This window comes from Cupressus sempervirens, chromosome 5, assembly GCF_028749045.1.
Source record: "Cupressus sempervirens isolate cs-2001-9-10 chromosome 5, ASM2874904v1, whole genome shotgun sequence".
Lineage (NCBI taxonomy): Eukaryota > Viridiplantae > Streptophyta > Pinopsida > Cupressales > Cupressaceae > Cupressus > Cupressus sempervirens.
This window is the reverse complement of record NC_143122.1, coordinates 878,694,775-878,707,967: the sequence shown is the minus strand read 5'-3', so window position 1 is coordinate 878,707,967 and position 13,193 is coordinate 878,694,775. Positions and strand designations below refer to the sequence as shown.

The window sequence follows — 13,193 nt, the reverse complement described above, 5'->3', positions numbered from 1 at the left end:
CTTGGTCTACTTGGTGGTTTGCAACTTGAGAGATTTAGGGCACCATTGTTTCTCTCAAGTACATTATGTTTATGATTTTCTTTCATGGATATAGATCTTGAGCTATGGTACTTGAGTTATTTCTAGAGGGTACATTTGAGAGATGGTTTAACATTGGTTATCTCCATTTGCATATGTTGTTATGCTAATTGAGTTTGGGAGATGGTTTCATATTATATTCCTTGGATTAGGAATAGTTATTCCTTAGTTTATGAATGGTTTATGAGTTTGATCTTCTTGTGAGAGGCTTACATGCATGATTAGTTATATGGTATGGTTTGGTTGTGTTGAGGCTTCTTGTTCAAGTTTTATGGAGGAGATCATAATTGCATAGTTTACATATAGAAGTGTGCATAGAAGGACATGATACATGTTATAATTTGCATGGTTTCTCTCTGGTCTTAGTTATCTTCCTAGATGTTCAGTTTCACTTACATTGGATTTAAGATTGGTTAGAGATTATGATCATTGGTTTGTGCTCATGTATGTCATGTGAGAGATGACATGGTTATTCCTTTATCTCTTTCATGTGTTAGTTGTGGAGAACTTTGGAGAGCATTGGAGACTTCTTGTGGGAGTTTTTATTGTAGGTTATTGGTTTATGTATTGTGGATGTCCTTGAGACTACATGGATTCACTTCTTTGAGATGTTGTGAGGGGATCGGCTATAGATTTGACATTATCTTTTGCAATGGGAGCTTCTTGCTATATATGTTGTAGATATTTCTCTTGAGGCTTGTGTTTGCGAGTTACAAATTGGATATGTCGATGATGTGAGATTCACTTGGTATACCTTTGGAGGTATGGATAGTTGGATGGGTTTGGCACTTGTTGTGGGTGTTATTTTAGCTATGGATATTTTGACAACTAAAAATACATGTAATTACCTTTGGATTAGGTTTTTGTGCTTGGCATTTCAGTTGGTATAGGATTTTATGATCTTCTAATGCCACAAGCTGGGTGGCTTTCTCTTTGTATGGCTTCTACGTATGTTTGGTGGCAGTGACATAATAGGAGGTGAGATGATTCATGTTTGAGATGTTGGATACTTTTTTTTTTTTTTTAGGTACTAGGATAGAGCACTTTGTGTACTTTGATCAATGATGATGGATGTACTAGGAGGGATTGTTCCCTTGTTTATTTATGTGGCTACAAATTGACCCTATGCAATGTATACAACAAGTGGGGGATTGTTGAGATAATGAGTGTTGCACACACTGCATAATACCATTATATTGTATTATTTTATTTTATTATGTAATGTTGCATGTACGTGGACATAAAATATGTAAAGATTCACATGGGATATACTTGATGAGTTGTATTGTAACATTGTGATAATATTTCATGTAATTATTTAATATCAAGGAAAAGAATTAAATTTTTAAATATGGGGTCAGTGGGTTAGGTAGCACATGGTTTATGTAGTACCACTTGGTGGTTTTGTGGGACTTGCTACTATATAAGCAGCCACAAGGGTAGTAGTTTTAGACTGAGAAGATAGAAGGGCAAAAAGGAAAGAGTTGAGTGGGACAAGGTTTGACAGGTTAGCCAAGGGAGCATTTGTGAAGGTTGGAAGCATGACATGGAATGTGTGGATTCATGTTTGTTCACATAAGTTGCTCAATTGTGGCTATTTCTTTGAAGGCTTCCATGGTTGTATTGCAATGGTATTTTTTGCTGAATAATACATGGTGATGGATGCTTTTGGAGGCTGGATTTTTCTCTCAATGACGGTTTCATAGGGTGTATCTTGTTTCATTTTTTTGTCAGTATGTTGTCTATTCTCATACATGTGGATCTTAGTTCAATGTTTATTTTAGATCTATTATAGGTTATGTGGAAACAGTTATATTCCTTGTTGCAAATTTTCTTACACATTGTATATAGACAGTTGATTGGTTTTCTTATGTATTTGGTCAACACCAAGCTAGGCATAGCTTCTGTAGTTATCTTTCTTAGTTAGATCATGGTTGAGCCAAAGAGAATGCATTGGACCATGGCAAACCATGTGTTGCATTACTTGTGTGGTACAGTTGAATATGGGATTAGATATGTTCAAAGTGAAGGTATCAGGTTGATGGACTATACTAATGCAGACTAGGCAGGAAATACAATAGAAAAAAGGAGCACTTCAGGGTGTTTTTTTAGTTTGGGATCAGGAGTTGTCTCTTGGTTCAATAGGAGGTAGAAATTCATGGCTATGAGTTCAATAGAAGAAAAATATATAGCAGATAGTGTGGCAAAATCTAAAGCTATTTGGCTTAGGAAGTTTCTAATAGCCTTGTTTAATCAAAGAGTTGAGACTACTATGATAAATTGTGACAACCAAAGTTCATCAAGTTGTCTGAGAATCCAGTATTCCGTGATAAGTCTAAACACATAAACATCAGCTATCACTTCATCAAAGATTGTGTATAGAGAGGGATTGTTCAACTAGAGTACATTTTTACAGAGCTGCAGTAGCAGACATTCTGATGAAGCCATTGGGGAAGGCACAATTTATCTTCTTTAGAGATAAGTTGGGTGTCATGCAGAATAACTTCCGCGCTAAGAGGGAGTGTTAGTTTTTGTAGCGGGAAAGCTATTCCACTTGCCCTGATTAACAATTATTTATTTTTGTGAAATTACAATTGTGTTGTTATTTAATATTTGGCTGTGAATTAGTTTTTTGCAGTTAAATAATATTTCAAGATAAGAGATTATTAATCAGTGATAAGAATAGTTTGTTTTTACACAACTAAGCACCTATTATCAGATATACATTATTACAGTTATTGTTTAAGAATACATTGCTACTTCTTCCTCTATATAGAAACATAAGACATCTTCTTTTACTTGCATTCAATTACCTCTTCTCTTTACTTTCATTCAATTACCCAAATCACTCCTATCTACAACTGCTAGTAAAATTCATATTGAAAAGCAATTCACAAAGAAAATGCTATATGATAATTTTGAAGTTTCCTTTAGTACTGAAGATTCCTATTATGAGAAAATGGGCAATAAGCTGCGAAGTACCTCCATTGTTGTTTCCTCTACCCCCCTCACAACCAAACCCTTATCCACTTCTCCTTCTCCGTCATCTTTGGCTAATGGCCCCACTTCTCCACTTTCTTCGCTATAGAGTGAGTAGAATTCTGGTTTTCTGGAATGTTGTGTGACGACACGGACCACTGCCCATCTGCCCTTTCTGACCTTTACAAAATCTATTGTGTACCCACGTAGTGTCATCCATACCATCATTTGTGAAGAAACACAATTTACAACAAAACAGAACAAAATGGCTTCACCATCTGAGATACCCAACTTTGAGAACACTGATTTTGGCACAGGCTCAAACTTTATATTCTAGCTAGAGACGGACTCAATGATCAGCAGGTTCTGAGAGAGTAAGATGTCTTCTACAAGTGATGCCGCATCAGGGACTGCCCCTCCACATATCATCATGTCTCCATCTAGCCATTTCTGCATATTGTTATCACAACATTCAGGCAATGCACATTCATTAGATGAAAAATATATATAAATTCTTACTGCTACAAACTATTGAAGATTGATGCTGAGATCTTCACTTCAAACTCTAGCTCCACCGCTCCATTTCCACCGTTCTATAAATAATTTCTAGAGTACTTCCGTTTAGGAGTAGTTTAAACAAGAAGCATGCTATACATATGGCATGCATTAGATGATATTTTTGGATGCATTTTAGTTTAGTCTTAGTTACTTCTTCTCCCATCCTTAATCATAGGCATGGAATAATGCTAAAACTACTATCAGAACTCCTGATCTATATTTTGATCTATGTGTTAGGGATTAGTTTTAACAATTTTTATTTGAATAAATGTATTGGTTGAATAGCAATTTGTGTGTGGAATAATATATCAGTTTTTTTCTCTGCAGTAAAACAGAGCCTTCCTTGTTTTGAATATTATCATTTTATTTTCTTTTGTGTTCTTGCTGTTGTTTGAATCCTACATTTGGTATCAGAGCTGAAGGTGTTTGGAAGACAGCAGCATGGCAAACAATTTGCAAATCCCAGAGTTTGATGGAGTTGATTACCAATATTGGTCAATCAAGATGAAGACTTTTTTTATTGGGAAAGATTTTTGGGAGATCGTGACAGGAGATTGAAGAAAGAAGCTGAGAAGAAGAATGCAATGGCATTGTTTCACATTCAGATGGCTCTTGATAAGAGCTTGTTTCCTTGAATTGTTGATGCATAGACAGCAAAAGAGGCCTGGAAGACTCTAAAAGATGCTTACCATGGCAATGATCAGATCAAGGTTGTGAAGCTACAAACCTTGAAAAGAGAATATGAGAACTTGAAGATGAAGGAGACAGAGAGTGTGGGAGATTTCTATGTGAGAGTGAAAGATGTGACTCATAAAATGGCCACTTTGGGTGAATCTATTGCTCAAGAGCAAATAATACAAAAGGTATTGAGATCTCTAACCCCAAGATGGAATATTGTAGTAATTGCCATAGAAGAAAGCAAAAATTTAGCTACCATGGAGTATGATGAATTGGTTGGATCTCTTATATCACATGAGGATAGAATAAGGGACACATCTATCAGTGTTAATGAGAAGGCTTTTGCTTCCCAATTGCAAATTTCAAAGAACGATGGTGCTAGCAGCAGTAGTAACAACAAAAGAGGCTCGGGAAGGGGCCAAAATCAAAATTTTTCAAGAGGATCTAGAGGAAGAGGAGGTGCTCAAGGAGGAAGAGGCAGAGGCAGATTTGATAAAAGGAACATCCAATGCTATCATTGCAATAAGTATGGACATTTTGAGAGAGAGTGTAGACTGAAATCAGGTAACAATAGTGCAAATTATGCCCAACAAGATGAGGATCCTTCCTCGGGTAATTTATTTTTGTGTTATGGGAAAGGTGAAAGTAATGTGAATGATGTTTGGTATTTGGATTCTGGATGCTCTAACCATATGTCTGGTAATGGAGAAATATTTTCAAAGCTTGATGATAGTTACAGATCCAATATTACCATTGGTAATAACAATACTGTGGATGTTGCGGTCAAAGGAGCCATGGATGTTCAGACAAAAGAAGGTATGAAAAGTGTTCAAGATATTTATTATACTCCCAAGTTAAAGCATAATTTATTGAATGTTGGGCAGCTATGTGAGAAGAATTATAGAGTGGTATTTGAGAACATGCACTGTACTATCTATGATAAGAATAAAAAAAATAAAGTGATTACAGTTGTTCCTATGACAAAGAATAGGATGTTTCCTTTGAAGTTTGGTCAAAATGATAATCAGCTTGTCAATATGGCTTATGAGGATAAAAGTTGGTTGTGGCATCTTAGGTATGGCCATTTGAATTTCAATAGTTTGAAGAATCTAACATCAAAAAATTTATTACAAAAGATCAGTTACAATGCCATTGCATTCTTCTTCTCAGCTTCTTTCTTCAATCTCCTGTCATTAGGTTGGAGAGTATTCCAATCTGCAGGCTCTTCATATCCGGATTCAACGATCTCCCAAAAATCTTTCCCAATCAAAAAAGTCTTCATCTTGATTGACCAATATTGGTAATCAACTCCATCAAACTTTGGGATTTGCAAATTGTTTGCCATGCTGATGTCTTCAGCATGCTGTACATATGGCATGCTAAGAAGAAGAATGCAATGGCATTGTTTCACATTCAGATGGCTCTTGATAAGAGCTTGTTTCCTCGAATTGCTGATCCACAGACAACAAAAGAGGCCTGGAAGACTCTAAAAGATGCTTACCATGGCAATGATTAGATCAAGGTTGTGAAGCTACAAACCTTGAAAAGAGAATATGAGAACTTGAAGATGAAGGAGACAGAGAGTGTGGGAGATTTCTGTGTGAGAGTGAAAGATGTGACTCATAAAATGGCCACTTTGGGTGAATCTAGTTAGAGCATCCAGAATCCAAATACCAAACACCATTCACATTACCTTCACCTTTCCTATAACACAAAAATAAATTACCTGAGGAAGGATCCTCATCTTGATAGGCATGGAATAATGCTAAAACTACTGTCAGAACTCCTGATGTATATTTTGATCTATGTGTTAGGGATTAGTTTTAACAATTTTTATTTGAATAAATGTATTGGCTGAACAGCAATTTGTGTGCGGAATAATATATCAGTTTTTTTCTCTGCATTAAAACAGAGCCTTCCTTGTTTTGAATATTATCATTTTATTTTCTTTTGTGTTGCTGCTGTTGTTTGAATCCTACAACTATTACCTGTATTCTTTGAATACAATGGTCAGTAACTGCTCCCTTGTTTGCTATGATTTCCACCTCCTTGAAATTCTGCATGTGTTCCAAGCTTTCTATTCCCGGCACCTGCCACCGCGTCTCAGCGAACAATTTTTCCACTCTTGTGCAATTTTCCAGCCCTTGGATTTTCTCAATTCCGTAGCAACCTTCAAGACAAAATTTTGTGAGAGAAGTCAATCCTGCAAAACTCGGAATGCTCTTCAGCGCTTCACAGTTTCTCAATCCTATTGTCTTGAGGGTCCTTAGCAGTGCTTCGATCTCCATTAAATGATCATTATCGGAAACATGGAGATTCTCCAGGTGGGGACACAAGGCTTCTGATAAAGAATTCCTGGACACTTGTGTCTCTTCTAGAGATATGTTCTTCAGGTTGCTCGATCTCCCAAAATCTAATTCATTGATTGGAAGACTTTCCAAAATCAGAAATTCAAGATGATTCAGTTGCGTGATTGATTAAATGGTAGAGATTTCACTCCTTCACGTTCCAGCTTAGGACAACCAGAAATGAGAAGATCTGTCAAGGAAAACAAAGCTCCAAGAGACTCTGGGAGAGATTTCAGCTCACCACAACGGAAAATTGAAAGCCGCGTCAAGGAAGACAGACTCCCAAGAGAGTCAGGTAGACGTTCCACACTATCACACTCCACAAATATAAGCTCCGTCAAAGAAGACAGATCACCAAGAGAGGTCGGCAAGCTTGTCAACGGCAGATGTGATATGTTCAACGCTTTCAGACTGGTGAGTAGACTTACGTTCTCTGGCAGCTCCCTTATTCTGGTGTTCGAGAAATGCAGCTCTCTCAACGATGCCTGGTTTGTGATGTGACGAGGCGACTCTTCCAATTGCCTTCTAAATTGAGCTTTGTTATATTTTCAAGCTTCAAATTTTCAAGCTTTGTTATATTTTCTAGACAGTTTAAGTCCCCTGATCTGAATGTGAGTTCGCTACATCCTTCTAAATTGAGATATTCCAAAAGCTTCAGATTTTTAAAAGAATCTGGCAGTTTGTTCAACTTCCGGCAATCGGACAAATTTAGATGACGCAGATTGTTAAAATGACCGAAATTGCTGGGTAGTGATGGTAGCATCTTACACTGGCACAACACCAGGTATTCCAACGATTGAAGAAGGCAAAATTCGTCTGGCAAACTCCTCACGTTGACGGCCGCAATGATTACAATCTTTTTCAAATATTTGAGTTGTCCTATCGATTTTGGAAAACCTTGAAATTCGATGCAACAAGAAATGAGCAATTGTCTTAACTGCACAGGTGCCTGCTGCAAATTTTCAAGTATAGCATAAAATCAATTATACAAGGATTGAAATATATATTTAAAACAAAGTAGCTATATTTACATATCTTTCAGTCGAGTTGCATGTGAAATTATAACATCATCTTCTCTCATTAACATGCAAATTGCATCTTATTACCACAAACTTTTTCTACGAGACTATGTGTTATTTGGATGTATGTTCTATTCCTTATTCAATTTTAAAGGACATTCTTTTATATTTTCTATTTGATTTCCTATTTGAATAGGAAATGTCATATTTATCATGGGATGTGGCTATCCTCCTTACAAACTGTAGTCAAAAACAACAAAAAAAAAGGAAAAAAAACATGACATTTTTGTAAATCTAGAAAAAAAAAAAAATTGACCTTGTTTTCTCTTAAGTGCATTTTGTCTCGAGATTACCCTGTCTCTTTACCATGTTAGTTTTTACTCAACAACTTAGGCAAAAAACAATATCTAATTTTAAACATTGTGTCATTTATTGTAACATATTAATTTGAATTATCAATGTGTGGGTTTTTCTTGTGTTCAACAATGGTAATATATAATTGTTAACATTTCTTAATGTTAGAATTAGACTATATGTTTTGAATTGTAATTAAGGGAGAGCTTCAACTATTCCAATTTCACATTTTACATATTCTACAAAGAAATTTCATATAGTTCTTAATTTTTAGTACAACCTTTCTTATAATTAAAGTTTCAAGTAACATAATCTAATATGATGCTACATCAACATGTACTTTTTTCCAAGGTTTTCAAAACAAATAAAAAATAGTTAAAACTACTCTCATTGCCTCATCACATGATTCATTACATTAAGCCATACATTGCATTCAATTACAAATAATCAACACTAATATAAATAACTTTAAAATCTCAACGACTAGTACAATATTATCAAGAGTATTAGACATTAAATAAATAAATATTAGCACAATTATTTGAACACCCTCACTACTAAGTCTTTTTAAAGAAAATATATTTTATCTCTTAAAAAGCTCTATTTTATATGCATTTAAAATAAGTATATTTAGAAATTTATAAACTAATAAGTAATAATTCTACGTATATTTACTTACCTTGATGCTCCACAACTCTTTCAATTGATGTTCTCCTTCTCTACTTTCAAAAATTTCTAAAACTCTCAACTTTATCATTGAAAGCCGTGATGGAAGATTTGGTTGGCCAATTTGAAACCAACATAGCCAAATCAGCTCTCTGGATATATCACCCATTACTTGATTAAAATAATCTCCACTAACTGCTAAATATTTTAGTCCAATTAGATAGGGTGGAAGTGACCAAATTCCTCCACTTGAGTTAACCATGAGTTTTCCTTGCCAAAAATAAATGTGAAACTCATCAACCTCCTCTATTTTTTCAATCATGTGTTTGAATTCTTGAACCAAAATAAATTAGAACATTTAGAATATGTATATATAATATTAATATTTATTATTAGAAGGAAATGGAGAAAAAAATTGGGAAAATAAACCTTTTGATAATCATCCCATAAATTTGATTTGAAGTCGCAATTATTCCTTATAGGCCAATTTTTATCTGTAGAGACAAGAAGTATAATATAGTGAAATTCTAGTTGTTTGACTCCCTTAGCTAGAGTAAGTACTTGGATACTTAGAGTATTAGTACAATTAATTTTCAAAATAGAAGATAGAGGTACTTGAGTATGTAATTTTTTAAAAATATAATTAAAAATTTATCAAAAATATAAGTCATAACAATAATTTTTCAATACAAGAACAATGATAAAGTTTGTAGACATAATGTATTGTTTTTAGTTTAGATGTGTAATCAAACTTTAAATATGAACAAAAAGATCATAAATTTCATATAACAATGACATATTCAAATGATGAATTGAACAATAATAAAGTTTATTGTTATGCAATATTCTATCAAACTTTCAAACTAATAACCTATTGAATTAGGCTTGATAAACAAGTTGATACACAGACAAAAAATTGGAAACAAAATTCAGAAATCTTAATCAAAGTTATTTGCCATGACACTCTCCACTAAGTACATGATACTTGGGTATATGGGTATTAGTCCCAAGGAAATGGGTAATGGTACTTGGATACATAGTACTTGTTCTGAGTACATGTACCTGTGCAACATAGCTAAATATTGATTAGTAAAAGAAAACATTATATCACTTTTATTTTTAGAGATAACAAAAAATATGATTTTACCTGAACTTGTCTTTAAATATCAATAATTTGTTGAGGAAACCAAAGTCGACAAGGAGATTTTTTATTTGCATTATCTGTTCCCAAATCTCTCAAATGATCATGTATCCGTATGAAATTATTGTTATCAAGTTCAACTAAACACCTATTCAAGAGCCTTTCCCAATTTCGTAGAGCACTCCATCTCATTCCTTCCAATATTTCAATTGCCAGGCCACATTGTTGTCCAATGAAGAAACATGCACTGTCAAGGAACATCTATTTCTCTTCATTATCGAGGGTCTCATAACTGATTTTGAGTCTTTATTTGATATCATCAGACAATATTTTGGAGACCTTATGCAGCTGTGACTCCCAATACACTTTGTAGGTCTCACCATATAGCTGTGCTCCAAATACCTTCAAAGACAAAAGTAATCCATTGCATACCTGTACGAACTTCTCAACAAGTTCCTTAAATCCATCAGATGGATAGGGTTTTTAAAATGCATGCCAACAAAAAAGTTGCATTGCATAAATTGGCTCCAACTGTCTCATTTTGTATATGGAAGAGATCCCCGACGACTTGAGGACGTCATATGCCCTTGTAGTAACAATTATGAGACTACCTCTTTCAAGGCTGTCTTTTATTGACAACAGAATAGTCAATTGCTCAACACTATCCACATCATCGAGAACAATCAATACTCTATTAGATCTCAAAATTCTAGAAAGATTTCTCATAGCTTCCTCAATATTATCAAATTCTGCATTTTAGGTGCCAAGATCTTTTAGAAGCTTTTTCTGCTCTCATGCAACATACCTTCTGTTGCAGCATCTCGAACATCGAAATTGGACCTCTTCATTGAAGAAGATATTTGATTATACAACTCTTTTGCAAGGGTGGCTTTCCCAGAACCAACGATGCCCCAAATTCCTACTATTTGTACATTCTGGTCACCATTGCCAGATTTGAGTGTATTTGCCTTAAACTCTTGTACTATTTCTTCCAGACCAACTGGATGTTTTGCAACCACTAATGGCACTTTATCATTTAGTTCTTTCGAAATAAATCTCACTATATTCTTTAGCAGCCTCATCTTATCACTGAACACGTAAAAGCATTTAACGGCTCTTAATACTATGAAGTAATGATGCCAAAATAAAAATCATAGACGATTTCTAGATAGAGAAGTCAAACGCGTGGTACTTACCCATTAGTTTGAATGATTTGCCCACTGTAAAATGAGACGTTGTGAAGTGCTCTTTTCCACTCCTGAAGTTTTTTTGGGCTGTATCTACCCTTCCTCCGATGCTCCTCAAATGCCTGGACATAGATCCCTTTTCCTCGATCTACCCATCTGAGATCATTAGGATCTACATGGTAGAAAATAGGAATAATTTTGGTTCCAGATTCAAGCATGAATGCCAGCTCTACGAAACACCAGGGTGACTCTGCGTACCCTTTTGAAAAAATAGCAATATGAACCAAAGCACCGACCATTGCCGTTTGTATGGTTCCGGGCAAGAAATCACTATATTCAAACTCCTCTGAATCCAAAAAAACAGAGAGAGACATACCAGTGAGGATGCCGTAAAGAACGCTGGCCAAGGTGTATTTGATGTCTGGTCCACGATGGTTGATGAAGACGTCGTAGAGCGGTTTCTGGGTGCATTTTGAGGCAGAAGTCGACGGAGATGGTGCGATTCCATGAAAAGCGGCCTTACCCAGCACGGTGGTACAAGCAGATGCCTCATTGTTTGGTATGAGAAGCACAGCAGAAATAGACGAACCTGAAGTTGATCCCCTCTCTGATTGATCAATGGCAATAGAAGTAGATACCCTCGTTGAAGAGGATTCCATCTCTAATCGTGCAGCATCAATAGAAAGAGATGCATCATTATCTGGTATGCAAAAATGTGTGGTACAAGTGGACGCCCCTGAAGAGGATATAAGAGGGAAACACGGGATAAATGAGGAAACCCAACCAAGGCAGGATGGACATGACCTTGAAGCTATATTTTGTTGATATTCCGAGTCTGGCTGATCATGAGAAGGGGCAGAAGAAGAAGATGAAGATGATGCCATAGTGGCAGACTGAACCAAGGATGAGAAACAATGAAAGGGAATCAATCAAAGCAGGATGAATGGAGGCAGCCTTCGTGTGCTACCATTAAACATTGTGCATTTGTAACAGGATTAGAAATTAGGCCCCATTTGGTTACGGGAAGAAACAGCGCGGAATAGGGTTTCGAGGGCCAAACACTGGTTATGGAGGAAAAAAGGGGCATTTGGATCATCAAACGCAAAACCCAATTTCTGCTTTCTCCAGCCAATTTTTCTCCAAAAATGGAAGAAACATCTTCCAAGAAATAGGTGGAAGTTGAAATGAAAACCCAAATTTGCGGTTTTATGAATGGGTTTGAATAAACCGTCCGGTCCGCGGAATCTGCCTTAGGTTTTTGAAAGAGCAAAAGTGCATTCCCCACTATTTTGTTGTCTTGTTGTGGGAAGACGAGGGTTTGTGCTATTTTGTTGTTGTGTTGTGGGAAGATGAGGGTTTGTGGTGTTTGATGTGGCCATGGCATTTGTTGGGTTGTGGCCATGGTGTTTGCTAGGGTTTCTCTACTTTGCATGATGGCGACAGTGTCGCTGCTTTGAACATAGCTCGTTTCTCCACTTTGAATGGCTGTGGCAGCTTTGAATGGTTCTCTTCTCCCACCCACCTTTTCATATTGGGTTTTTTTTGGATTTTTTGTGTTCATTCAAACGGTAATAGTTTCTTGTAGGTCTGCTTAGAAAAATAGTTAATATATGCTTAGGAATGAGTTCTAGTATGTGCTCATGCTATTAACTCTGATTACTTGTATATATCATAGTTAAAGTTTTGATTTTCTGTACCCATAGCAATGAAATTTATAGCATATCAATAGCTTTTATCTATACATAGCTGACCTATACATAGTTTATCATGGTTCTATTTCTATCTGCTATTTTCTTAGCAATGTAGTCAATATATGTGGTAACTATTTCTTTCAAATCTGTTTAGCAAAATAGTCAATATGTGCTCACTAATAAATTTCAGTATAGTGTTGTGAGAGATCAATACCAATGAAATGAACAACTAAACTTTGTAACAGTTTTTGGCTATTTGTTTCAAATCTATTTAGCAAAATAGTCAATATGTGCTCACTAATAAATTCTAGTATAGTGCTATGAGAGATCAATACCAATGAAATGAACAACTAAACTTTGTAACAATTTCTTTCCAGTAATGAGTTCTAGTATAGTGTTGTGAGAGATGATTGCAATACCATTAAATAGAGCCAAGTCATAAACTATGTATAGATCAATGGCAATCATGGCTTCTCTCTATACATAATCAATAT

At 35.5% G+C, this 13,193-nt stretch overlaps 1 pseudogene; it reads right to left on the bottom strand.

The window, feature by feature from the left end:
* Nucleotides 1-2,930: 2,930 nt before the first annotated feature.
* Nucleotides 2,931-11,892, bottom strand: LOC149558739 (uncharacterized; annotated as a pseudogene).
* Between the last annotated feature and the right edge of the window lie 1,301 nt (nt 11,893-13,193).